The sequence below is a fragment of the Aphelocoma coerulescens genome, chromosome 1 (assembly GCF_041296385.1).
Source record: "Aphelocoma coerulescens isolate FSJ_1873_10779 chromosome 1, UR_Acoe_1.0, whole genome shotgun sequence".
In the NCBI taxonomy this organism is placed as follows: domain Eukaryota; kingdom Metazoa; phylum Chordata; class Aves; order Passeriformes; family Corvidae; genus Aphelocoma; species Aphelocoma coerulescens.
In genome coordinates this window covers 70,057,212-70,069,325 of record NC_091013.1, presented here as the reverse complement: position 1 = coordinate 70,069,325, position 12,114 = coordinate 70,057,212, and positions in this window count along the sequence as shown.

The window sequence follows — 12,114 nt, the reverse complement described above, 5'->3', positions numbered from 1 at the left end:
GAAAAATCTCTGCATCTGATTTCTGTGCAATTTAAAAGTCAATCACATTGGGCATTTGAGATTGTTAATGCTTTTTGAAGCCAGGCTTTTCTTTTTCATCTGTTGTATGCCAGGGAGGTTTTTGTTTTCAGTTGACAAAACAAGAATCCCAGTTTTGCATTCTGCAGTTAAACACAGTGAGCAAAGGCTAACCAACCTGGATGAGGAATATTTGAGGATACCAGCTGAAGGCGGCAGCTCAACAGCCAGGTGCCAGGCAGGACATTAACCTGAATGCCAAAATTCTGTATCTTTTCATTTGATGGGCTGAAATCCATGGTAAAGACCCAGGCTCCCAGTGCAGTGCAGCTCACTTGATGGATGTCAGGCATGTATGGCCAGTTTCCTCCCAGCAGAGATGGTGGTTCCCAACCAGGATCCAGAAAACAGATGGGCTTGTTTCATTCCATGTCCAGAAGAACCAGAGTGACCAGGGTTCTAAGATCACAGCAGGTATGCCTGGACATGATCATGCTTTCTAAAAAACATTCAATTTCTTGGGGAAAAGGTGGAGGAGGACAGGATGGAGGTACTCCTTTCACGTAGTGCTGCAGTGACCAAAGTGTCCTTGGGGGCTTAGGATATCCAGTCTTGGGAGACACACTGACACCACAGCTTTTCCTGGAGCAGTACTTGCAGGATTTGATTTTAGCCTGTAGGTAATTGTGGCTAGCTATTCTCACCTTCAGAGAAGTCTCTAGTTTGATGTTTTCTCTGCATGTTAAAGCAAGTCGGGAAAGCAGGGTGATAATTTAAAAGTTCTTAGGCTTTCAAGAAAACAATCTCCTTTCTCTGTTTCTCTGTTAGGGTGTATGTTGTGAAAGATGCTTGGTAAGATCTGCAGCTATACATCTATGCAATGGTAACCTCAAATGTCAAGATAAACTCTCCCAAATCTTGACTCAAATGGTTATTATAGCTGCAGGAGGTATACTTTCTATTCTTGGTACCTTCAGATGATATCAGATGATATTTTGTTGTATAGACATTGCACAAAGAGCAGTGAGCACACAAGGAGATCACAGAATTATAGAATGGTTTGGGTTAGAAGGGATCTTAAAGATCATCCAATCCCAACCCCCTTACCATGGGCAGGATCACCTTCCACCACATGTGCAGCCTTTGTTAGGGAGAGCATATATTTGAGTAATGCCACAGACAGATATTGGTAGATGAAAAGACACATAAAGCGTAAACAGCAGAACAGTTTGTAGCTCTCAGAATTGCTTCCACAATTTTTTTTCTATTTTTTCCTAGATCTGTAAAGGGATTTTGCAGAGTTTTTTGTTTTTACTAAAATGGGGTGTCTTGAAAACCCAAATGAAGAGGATTCAATAACAAGGCAGCTGATAGACAATAAACAACAGCAAAGGACTCAGTTTTCAGATACACGAGATTTTGAAGCATTTTTGTTAAAGTGCTGCCACAGTTGGAATCTGGAGGTTATGAATAGCTGTTATCCCTAATGTAATTCCTTTCCAATCATCATCCAGAAAACACAACTGGAAAAATAAGAATCTAATTGTTAGTGAAATTGAGCAGACACTGATATTTAAACAGAACAAAACTTCTGGTTCACTCTCAGCTGTTCTTGTCTTCAATGTTGCTTACCTGAGTTTGTACCCTTACCCTGGATAAGCAGTCCTACCATACATCCAGAAAAACCTGATGTACCTGACTCTTGCTAGTTACTTTGGGGTTGTTCTAAGTATTTTTACTCCATTGACTTGGGGATGTGATGTGGAAGTGTTAATAAAACAGACAAATGCTGGAATCTAGCTATCTCACTGGGAAGCTTGGAAAGAAGTTTGAAAGATCTTAGCCATCAGTTAGAGACAAAATTTAATAGATGTTGTTTTACATTTTTATTGCAGTGATTATGGTCTTTTTATAGTTTTAAAATTTCTGTATTCACATTCACGTTTCACAATTAGTTTCATACCTAATTACATCAAATTTTGAAATTTGTTTGGCTAAAATGAAAGGCATTCATCTATACATAAACACCTGTGATGAGAAACAGTCTTCTGCTGGATATGTATAGCCTTCATATATTGGGTCTGTAGGTAATTTTCAATTGAAGTTAAGCCAGTGTTCAAGTATTGTGTTGAATTATGCAAGAATTACTTGCTTCTTAAAAACAAATGTTTGTTTTCTATTCTGATTTAATTTCTTACAGTACAAAGGAGCTGTTTAGATCTGTTAACATGTACTTGCACAGCAAAATAAGTTGGTCAACTTTCTTACTCAATTAGTCCTTTATATTTTTCATAGATTGTATAAACTAGGATTTATGCAACGGTGAATACATGCAGGAAACTATAAATCACACACCACATTGCACATCATTATAGATTTGTCCCCTATCCAACAGGATATATAGCAACTTCGAGCTGGCCCAGCTTCTGTTAGCCAAGCCAGATAAAGAAAAATCCTCTTTAAAGTAGGAATTCTCAAACTTTTAACAACCAAGCCATTAACTGAAAGGTATAAGACAATACCAGTGATGTCCAGTCGAGAAGATACAAAAAGGTGCATCAGAACAACATCTCTGCAATATGCAGGTGTGTATATCTTATCCCTGTAGTTAAAAATCAAATGAGAAAAGCAGAACTACATTTTGGGGGAGCTTCATCCTGGGATGAGATGCAGTGTCCTTTAGTGCATTGGGAAGATTATTTATTGACCAAAGTGAAGTGTAGGATAAAAACATTAAGTAACACTCGTTAGGGAATAACTCTCCTGATACCTCAGTAAAAATTCATATACTCATTGATCTCAGTGATTGTCTAAGGTGTTCTGAGATAAGAGTTTAGAGGCACAGTTGATTTCTCTAAAAGGATGTATTTTTAAGGAAATATGAAAAATTTCAATAGCCTATGAATCTCAATCTCTGAGAATGATCTTTCAAACATACCTTTCATCTATGCAACAATATATTTGTTAAAATCTCCATAATCAGAAAGACATTTATTCATACCAACAGAGTGTACCCTGATTTTTCTGTTCAAAGTTAGCTCTCTTTAATGCCCCATTCCCAAAGGGCATGTCTTCAGTGCTCACTCTGTGTCAGCTTAATGAGGGCATCTTTTACAAATGAGAGCAGTAAATCTTCTCCCATCCCTGATTCACTGCCATTTTTTTCCCCTTCAGGATTTTTCTTTTATTTTTTTTTCAAAATGAGAGACTTTGAATGGAGTTTTCATTTCTGCCATAGCTGGGCCTCTACTTAAGTGAGTAGCTTCAGGGAATACTCTTAGTCATTATTATTCAAAGTACCCAGAAACATGGTTCTCAACTACAGAAAAATTGTCAGGGTTGAATGACAAAATGTTGTTCATTCCTCCATAGTCAGCTAAGTACAAGCTTGCCTCAAAATTGAGAGTTCAGAGGTTCAAAATGAGTTCAAATGTTATTGAGTTCATGTTACTGAGTTCACGTTTCACTAGAGAAAGAGAGAATGAGTGATAAATGTTTATACTAGGGTATTGGATTAAAGTATATGTGTTATGGCTTCTACATCTACTTACAGTTATATCTGAATAAATTTTTCTACTGTGACTGGGCTAACCACTCGAGGGAGCAACCAGTGAAACATGAACAGATGGGAGTTGGCTTAAATCAGTGAACCAGTGGTCCTTGAAAGATGCAGGTGACTATGCATCAGGGACTTGGAATCAGGAGGTGCAGTTGGAAATGCTGCATACTGATCCAGAATAAAACCCAGCCACATTAGTGACATGGATCAGAGATGCTGGCAAATGGGTGCTGCACGTTTCTCCAGGAGCTGTCTGATCCTTTTAAAATTTTTGGTCAACTAATGAAATGACAGCTGCATATGTGTGTTAAGGTAAGACTACTGAGAGATGCTTCTGCCTTAATTAAGGTGCAAATGAGACAATATGAGGACGTCAATAATATGGAATTTCTTTAACAATGAATGTGAGATCGAGAGCTAGAAAGAAACATAAAAAAGGAGAGAGAGTGAGCAAAAGATAGTCACCACCCATGGATACCACCCATGGATCCAGCATCACCTCTTTGGTCCTTCACTGAAACAAAAGCTAGAAGGATATCTCAGAAGGTCATTGACTGCCTTTCCTAACACTGAAATAAGCTCTAACACAGTTTCTGGGCTATTCCTGACAGATACTTCTTTAACTGGACTCTTCTTCAAAATCTCCAGTTCCAAGAATTCCATAACCCTCAGAGATAATTAAATTAAAAAATTAAATTAGATAAAGTGTTCAATTATCTTGTCATCAGAAAAGCTTTTGCAATGTCTAATTTAAATATATCTTGTTATAAATTAGTCTGAATTCCTCTTGCTTTTTGATCACTCCAATTGAGAACAGTTGATTACTCTTCTAACATTCTCAAATCTCAACATGATTATACTGTCCCGTCTCAGTCTTCTTTTTTCTGGACTGAACATTTTCTTCAGCTTTTACTGCAAATTTTTTAGATTGCTTTTTTTTTTGTTCATCACTTGGGGTTTCCTTCCAGATTATCCACAAACTTTTTTAATGACGGTTTTAAAACTGGAACGTGATGTCATCAAGTCTCTAGCATTTGTTCCTAGGAGTGTAACAACTATGCAGTATATTAATAATTACTTGTGTGTTAATATTGAGCTATCAGTACGTCTTGTGTGTAATGACATTTCAGAATGAGACTTGTCTCTCTTGTGACAGCATCTCAAACACTGACTCATTTCATGCAACTCCCCCAAGTCTTGCTTGCAGTGTTGCTAGCTAAACAGTAAATTCTGATTTTTATCTCATTTTGTGTTTCTGATTTTAATTTTTCTTTTCTACCTGGGGAACTTTTAGCTTGGTCTTATTAAGTTACATTATACTGATTTAAGACTAGTGTTCTAATTTATAAAATTCATTCTCAGTTCTAATTCTGACCATTGAAGTGCCTGTTCTACTTCTCAACATTCTGTCATCTGCAGATTTCATGGGACTACCCTTTTCATCACCACAGTATGCAAGGTTTATATCGAATATAAATGGAGTGGGACTTCTGCAGAGCCTCACAATTTGCCAGGACTTTCCATTTTTTGAAAGCAAATCCTTGATAAAACCACTTCAAGAATATTTTCCATATTTGCATATGAAAATGATGTAGGGACTGTGGCACAAGCTGTACTAAAGTCGTGATGTATGCATTTTCTATTCCTGCCCTATCCACTAGGCATTGTTATCCTACTGAGAAATGGAACTAGAGAGATGTGACTGCTCTTGACAAATCCACATTGATCTGTTTTTATTACTGTATTATCCTTCCAGTGCATATAGTCTGAGGTCTAGGAATTTGCTCCAGTAGCTTTTCAGGCAATAGGTTTAGGCTATCTGGCTCGTAGCTATCCTTTGCAAAGGCTGAAACCAGTTAGGCCTACTAGTGAGCAAGTTAAGGAAAATTTTATCACGGCTCTGGGTACAGTTCCAAAAGAATAGCAACTCTATCATTTGGATTTCTGAACAAAACAGATTTTTGGATGGAGGAGCTGTAATACTACTATGGTCATGCTTTTGCTTTTCCTGTGCTGTCAGTTCCTGCAAATGGTATCTACTTGTTTTACATTGACACAGAAAAATAAAAGTCTTGTGAATAAGGAAAATGTTAGCATTCCATAGGATGTGTTTGTATATCCATTAATATTTACAGCTGGTTGGAGTAGCAGGATAGACAGTTTCTGCAGGCAGAGACTGAAGGAGAAGCAAATAACTTCTTGACCTGAAGGGAAGTGGAGCAAAAGATATATAACAAGTATGATGAGATCACTCTCTTGGCAGAGAAGTAGGTCATGTTCAGAAAACAGATATTCCCAAATTCCTTGTGAGTCATTTTTGATCCCACAAGCTTTCTGTAGGTGTCTAGATATTTCCATTCTTTTGTCCACTCTCCATAGGTAACGTGAAAGGAGTAGATCTCCCATCTTACATATTTAATCTCTAAATAATTTGCTATAGAGACCTATCTGCTTTCTGATTATATTTGTGCCATGTTTTATACAATTGAGCTCTGATACTAAGGACACTATCCAGTGATAAAATATAAAAATAATGATGTGAATGTCAATACTGAGCAAAGGGAAGGAAATTGTTTCTGCTCTCCTCAGACAATTGTGCTTGAAATACAGACTAGGCTACTTGAAGCATGTAGAGCTCCAACCAGAACTAAATTGTCTGAGGAGTGCCAAACGTGATTACACTGTTGAAAAGAAGTATATAGAGGGAGATGCATAAGATAAAAAAAAATTCAAAGGCATGTGAGAACTGTGTGAGAAAATGACATGGTATGGCATGACATTACATACAGATGACAGTGGGCAAACACGCAAGACATGGAGAAAAACTGAACCTAAGCAGGTAAATCGTGCTATTAGGAGGGGTAGTGCTGCGTTCTGGTCTCCACTTCAGTAATACTGTTTCTTGTCTCCTAGAAAAGGGTTATTTACTACTGGATCCATTCTTGAGTGGCAGAGCCAGCAGGTCTGAGGAGCAAATGAGGACACCTTGTCTTGAGCACGTCACTGCCAGAGGCCCAGACACAACCTGGGTGGGACCTGGATTTTCTCTCAGCAGATGTAGCAGCCATTATGCTGAAAGGGAGGCTGAAGCCCATGGGGTAGAAAAAAAAAGGGCTGAGTTACATTTCTTATTCTTTTCTGTCTAACCTCAGAAAAAGAAATGTGAACTTATAGTGGACATCCCCACACTTGCAGAATGGCATCTAGAGGACATTTCAAATGACACTTAGGTAACTGAATAGAGCCATAAGTTTCTCTTGACAAAAATGAGAGCAAAATGACATGTTTTAAGCATCCAGATTGGTATATTAACAATCTAAGTAGAAACTGAAATGCCATCTGAGAGGTGCCGAACAATGAAAGTCTGGTCTCCAGAGGTGGCTGCCAAAGACGCTCAGTCTTGTCAGTGCAGGCAGGGGAGATTCATACCCCTTCCACCTGGTTCACCCCTCAGACAACAGGGGTAGAAAACAGCACGGCTGTTGATGGAGCTACAAACTGAAAATAAATGTCCTGAAGAAACTATGGTACTTCCCAAATTGGGAGGGGCTTAAACAAAGGCATCTGACAAGCAGTGCCACGCTGTGCACACTGGTGTTCCAGGAAAGCACCCTCCATCCTGCATGCCCCAAGCTGCCCCTCCAGGTGAACACACCAGGATGCCCATTCTCCTCTTATACATGATAGTCAGAAACAAAACTAGAGTTAATGCTCTCTTTGAAGAAAATATCCAACACAGGTGTTCAAACACTGTGACTAAAAAAGAAACCAGACAGGAAAGGTTGTGACTGAATTCAGTTGCTGTAAATTACCATAAGAAAAAAGCAAAGGAAGAAGAAACCACAACTATGCATATTCAGCAAAGCTTTCTTCCCTAGGTTTCAGGCTGAGTAAAATCTAGGAATTATCAGGAGACAGTTAGGTAGTAGGAAGCTTCTTTGGACTTAATTTTTTATCCCTTGATACAGGACAACTATTTGCTCTCATTTGTCTCAGCTCAGGGCCCCAGGTTATTCTAAATTTAGCCAACCTATTGCCAATCTGCAGAGTAAATGATACACATTATATGAATATTTGTCTGAATTGCCAGCAAATTCTGTGATCTGATAGTATAATTGAATTTTTTTTAATTGAAAATGGCATATTCATTTCTACAAAAAATTGTAGAAGACTAAGACAACAATGCCTGCTATGACACAACTGTGTCTACAGTAGCATACAACAAATGACTTTGATAAAAAAACCTGACACATTATGAGATGTTAACCGGAATCTGGATGTTGAAGCTCTATGAAGAACCACACAGTAAATGGGCTGAAAAAGTGATGAGACAGAATTTGGTAGAAACTAAGCCTGGTAAAGAAACAAAAAAGCATAGTAAGATTTACCTGAATTTAATACAAAATGAAATTGATTTTTCTTTAGATCATAGAATCATAGAATTGTTTAGGTTGGAAAAGAGCTTCAAGATCAATGAGTCCCAACATCAACCCGCCACTGCCAAGTCCATCACTAAACCATGTCCCTGAGTGCCATACTCACACGTCTTTTGAACACTTCCAGGGATGGTGACTTTGCCACTTCCCTGGGCAGCCTGTTCCAATGCCTGACCACCCTTTAAGCAAAGAAATTTTCCTAATTCCAATCTAAACCTCCTGGCATGATTTGGTGTGGCTTTGTCTTGTCCTGTTGCTGGTTGCATGGGAGAAGAGGCCGACCTCCACCTGGCTACACCCTCCTTCCAGGCAGTTGTAGAGAGTGATAAGATCCCCCCCATATCCTCTTTTGTCCAGGCTAAACATCCCCAACTCCTTCAGGTGCTCCTCACAGTACGTGTGCTCCAGACCCTTCCCCAGCTCTGTTGCCCTCCTCTGGACACGCTCCAGCCGCTCAATGTCCTTCTTGTAGTGAGGGGCCCAGAACTGGACATAGGATCTGAGGTGTGGCCTCACCAGTGTCTAGGACAGGGGGATGATCACTGCGCTGGTCCTGCTGGCCACATTATAGCTGATATAATAAATAAAGATAAATAAAAATAAATGATAGATAAAATGTGTGTTATATAGTTAGCATACTTCATAGGAAAGTTATTTCCATTGTATAACAATGTTGGATATTTAGAAAGACTGAAAATTTTAAAGAAATTAAATAAGAAGTGAATGTAAACTAGAAGAATAATGACAGTTGAAACAAAGCACTTTTTCTTCATGTATAGATACAGAAATATATGCTATGTATTTGAGAGAGGACAAGAGATATAGCAAATATTAACAAGTGAAGATGTGATAAATTTAGGGGGAGGAGACTGTTGTATTGTTTGCTAAATTTTAATATAAAATCCATCAATACTAGAGACAAAATATGAGAAGAAAAGACGATATAATATGGTATTCCATTTCTGTATTCCTGTTAGCACACTAATGTGATCATTCTGGACAATATGTCTCTAGATCTTACCTAAAAATAGATGGTGACTGACTAACAGTCACTTGAATCAACTTTTAGAATGATCTAACTAAAAAACCCTGAGTGCTACCTCTCTGGGATAAGTGTACATGTAGACATTTATTATATAAGCTTTTGTGATAAGTATTTATTAAACACACCCCCTCTTTCCTGGCAATTCAAAATAAGAAATTCAAAAGTGGCAGACTGGTTATAATTGAGATGTACTGGAGGCTTTTTTTTGTCACAAAGGACTTCATATGCTGGTACTACCACTCTTCTAATATGTTAAGATGTTAAGTTCACTCAAAATGAGATTTTAGTAATGCATTTTTCAGCTAGAAATAAAACAGCTTTGCGATGTTTCTCACAAAATGATGGCTTTTGAGAGAAATGGTTTTTTATACAAGCCAGATTTTAGAGTGCTTGCCTAGAATCAGTAGGAATTGTGAAGATTTAATTGGGATTAGTGATGTTTTATCTCACAGAAATCCATTAAGTCTTGTTTGAAGAAAGAAATTCATAAATTCTTAGAGGTAAAATTGCATTATGTATTTTTTGCTGTAAGTTCTTCCTTAATCAAAAAGTGATATTATTCCCAGTATCCTTAAACTAAGCAATTTCCTTCATATTTTATTACTATATGTGCTACCATTTCTTCATTTAGCCTCAACATGGCTTGCAAATCATAGAAATAATATTATCTTCATTTTTCATAAGGAGAATTTTTCATAAATGGAATTGAATCATAGAGAAAATAAGTGGTTTGTCCAGTCTGGCACATGGAAGGTCAAGGATCAAGGATCAATACTGAACTTTCTGCTGGATAAGATCAGAGTATGCAGCAAGTCCAGGAAGATATGAACATTAGCAATTAAATGAATGATATGAAATTACTAAGGCAATGATGTTACAGAGCAGCATACTTCAGATCTTGCATTCAATACTGTCTTTTTGCAAGTGGGTGTTACAACTTAGAAGCATGGGAATCAAATTCCACTGGGCAGCTGTTTAAGTTGTGGGTGCATATAGTCTTTGGACCTACTGGGATTGAATCTGACTTCTTTCACTTACAACAAGTGCTGTTACCGTGAGCTCTTGGTCTCAGCTGTAAGGAATTGTAGCTTCTCCCCTGCCCCTGTATCTACTGCCCTCTGCTTCTGCGTTTTATTGTTTGTTTATTAGCCTGAGGAGTGGAACAGTTGTTCACACCAAAATTTAGATGATTAAGGGCAGCTGAGTTGAATGGGGAAGTTCAAATCTGACAGAGTTACTCTGCTTGCTTTCAACCAGCTTGGGCAGTGATGTGTGGTTTGAATGAGTCATGGGTGAGTTTTTTTCAGAACAGTAACAACTGCAGACTAATTTTGATAACCTTTTTTTTTTGTCAAAACAAGTAATTAGGTCATTTGTCCTGACTGATCTGCCTCTTACTGTACATAAGCTATAAAACTCCCCTGCCCCATGATGTGGCTTCACCAGTCCTCGTAGATAATTACGTCTGGAAGTCTAAGGTTGGGAATGTAACCTTGACCTCCAAAGTGGATAAAAGATATGGACATTCCAGCTTATGTGATACAGAAACAAAATACAATGTTTCTTGTTTTATCACAATTATAGACCTACCCAAGAAGTATAAAAGTTACCTTCTCCTCCAAAAAAAAAATTTAAAAAAATGATCAAATTTATAGCATTGTCTGTCTCACAGTATATTTTCAGTGATTCATTTTATTAACTGTTTGTGGAAGCTTATATAGCTCCACTCCAGAATGTAAACTTCTTTGTGTCTTACTCATTTCCTTGCAAAATGCAACCAGAGAAGGCAATATGCCTGGGCTGATGGCTTTTACCCTTTGCATCACACATTTCTGGCTAGCATGTTTTCTTAGAAAGTGCAAGATCTAGATATGAGTGTAGAGTTTGACCCTGATTCTCTTCTTAGATTACTCCAGCTGAAGGCAAACTCTGTAAAGATACCCTTGGTCCTCCTGTTATGGTTGATGGTACAGCCAACCCCATGGGTGCTTATGAACTACAAAGGGACAGTCCAGACCAGCTGTGACACTAAAACAGCTTGTTATGGCACTCATAACATGTAAATTGCCAGTTTAGTTTGGTCCCAGGGCTGTTTTTGCATTTTCATCTGATAAAAGCCAGCAATGATACTAAAAGTGGAGGCTGCAAATTCTGCTGTGTGTTCTGCCCAGAGCACCCACCTGATCCTACTGGGGCTTTGGTCAATGTTGTGTGCCCGCCCACTTGTGCCCACATGCAAATGCTCATAGCCAAGGCAGAGCAGGAGGCACCCTGAACCTTACGGGAACCAATCAGTCACTTCAGCTGCCTGCAGAGGCGAGGTGCAGGCTGAGCACTCACTCCAACACAGATATCCAAAGTCTTGCCCCAGTTATATGCAGTACCTACAGGGGTCTATGCCATTATAATTTTTATCCCCACAATACCTCAGCACTCACAAGGGAATATTTACATGAGAATCCCTTTAAATAAAAGAAAAAAGTCCTTCAGAATTAGGCAGCTTCTCTGTTGATTGCTCAGCAGCATGTCAGCATCCCACAAGTGCTAAATGTCTGTGTAGAGGTTACCAGAATGCCTGGCCATTATTCCATTGCTTCATGGTGTTACCTAGATCATTCACTACTTATAGAATGAAAAGAAGCTGATTCTTCACATTTTTTCACAAGCTCATGCTAATAATAAATGTACCTATCACTGTTACCAGTTCATTTTCCAGTTTGCCAGTACTGCAATAATTTTTATGGACATGGCCATTTAAATATAAAACTTTTACTAATTGATTCAATATCAGTTGTCCTTAACTTCATCTCTCTTTTAATGTGCTTGGTAAAATTGTACTTAATGATAAGAATTAAGCATAATTTTACACCAAGTCTCAGCTAAGAAATGTCCTTTTTCAATGTACATTTGCTTGTTCATCCTTTGTAGGAATAACCATAACCATAAAACCACTTTTCAGGTTTATTCCATCAAATTGAAATTGTGAAAGTAATTCATTATATTATGATTCCAGGCTATGACTCATACAGGGTTGTCTGGGAATAGAGACTAGGGAA